Here is a 1,721-nt window from a genome sequence, read left to right on the forward strand (position 1 = left end):
TATACATCGGATTGGTTTCTTCTTTAAATTATAAAAAAAAAGTAAAAATATGAATGGTATTATAATGTTATACTAAAACTAAAATTAAAACAATGGAAAAACCCTTAAGATAACATGTAGAAAGAAAAAAACGCATCTTAAGCGTGTAGAATAACATAAGTGGACTTTGAACGATTAATTGCCGCTTTGAACGATTACGTAATTGTTGTAATCGCGATTAGAAATTCGATTAATTGTGCAGCCCTACTCAGAATGATCTCAAAGTAACTCTGATTTTGTGGTTGCTGTGCTTTAAAATGAAATTATTGTAATCTTAGTTCAAGGGATGAAGGATTTCGAAAGTGATAGTAATCAGTGTTGAGTATCACTGTAAGGTTAACCCTGCCTGGTTTACATGTTTGAAAAGGATTAACAGTTGAACACATTAGAAATTTAGAAAAGTAAATGTAAATGTAATCAGTTACATTAATAAAGTAATTGAAATAGTTACACTACTTATTGCATAGCCTATTAGCGTAACTTGTAATCTGTAACCTATTACATTTCCAAAGCAACCTTCTCAACACTGATCATATGTGAGAATTTGCATTAATAAGAATTGGGTTTCTTGGGGACTTCCAGTCTGGGACATTGAATATTTCTGCCTGACTCAGATGGATCTAAATGCAGAGCTCTTCAGATTGAAGATTACGACGCAGTTACATGGGTGCATGGGAAGAAATCCGCACCACCCATTCAAAGCAGTGCCAGCGCCGCCCATGAGCCCGAGCCATACGCTTCAGCAGATCATTTCAACCGGACCCCGCCACAGAGTCAGACCCTTCATAATCTACCTACTCGGAATGAACGGTAACTACTGGTCGTCTGACGGCTGAAGATAAATCAGCGCATACCCGGATTATTATAACGCAGAAAAGAAAACAAAGTAGCAATCGTCACCCTAAGGGTAAGACAAAGTTTCATGACTTCCGAAAATAGTTGGACTATCAGTATAGAGAGCGCTGTTTCTACTCGGATTGATCTTGCTTTGATGATAGTTAAAGCTTTAGGTTTAACAACGTAGCTTTACAATGATAAAGTTTAACTGTCACTGCTATAACTTTGTGTTCGAGTGTGTTGTAGCGCAGTATAGTGATACGGGATTTTATGTCTGTGGCGCGTTTAGATAACAGGAATAGCATTTGTAAATTTCTGCAGAAGAACAAAGCTTAATTGGATACTTGGCATTATATTCAACAAATTCAAGATGTATATCTGTATCTAATCAATACGGTGTGTGGTGCATCCATGTACATATTGCTTCCCTAATTAGTGTTTGTTTGTTTGTAAGCTCACATCCTTGGTCTTCGGGGAGATAGAACTTATCTTATAGCTATAAACTAAAATCCATTCCGTTTTTGTACACAACCTAGCTGTAATGTTCACTGAGTAGGCCTACATGGAGCTCAGCCATATAACCCAATAAAGTTTTTGTATACAAAAGTATTGTATTAATGGGAAATGTAGATCAAAATAGACTAAAAAACACCAAACTAGCAATGAAGCGTTGAACCTGTAGCTTTTTTACATTTCACTTAAAGGCAGGGTATGTGATTTTTCAAAAACACTTTAGAAAACTGATTCGGGCCGAATCGCAAAACAAACTTGTAGCCAATCAGCAATAAGGGGCGTGTCTACTCGTGATGTGGAGGAGAGCGCGTTCAGTGCATGGGACGGACATT

The 1,721-nt window shown here is 37.0% G+C and overlaps 1 protein-coding gene across 1 annotated transcript in view; it reads left to right on the top strand.

Annotated features, from left to right (window-relative positions):
* Window positions 1–786: 786 nt before the first annotated feature.
* Window positions 787–1,721, top strand: part of LOC107748960 (KN motif and ankyrin repeat domain-containing protein 3-like) — an 18,826-nt gene continuing 17,891 nt past the window's right edge. Inside the window, exon 1 of the mRNA XM_016563988.1 lies at window positions 787–946. The gene's annotated coding sequence lies outside the window, so the exon portion shown is untranslated. The remainder of the gene's footprint in view (window positions 947–1,721) is intronic.

The sequence above is a fragment of the Sinocyclocheilus rhinocerous genome, unplaced genomic scaffold (genome assembly GCF_001515625.1).
Source record: "Sinocyclocheilus rhinocerous isolate Xijiao unplaced genomic scaffold, SAMN03320098_v1.1 scaffold470, whole genome shotgun sequence".
Taxonomy (NCBI): Eukaryota; Metazoa; Chordata; class Actinopteri; order Cypriniformes; family Cyprinidae; genus Sinocyclocheilus; species Sinocyclocheilus rhinocerous.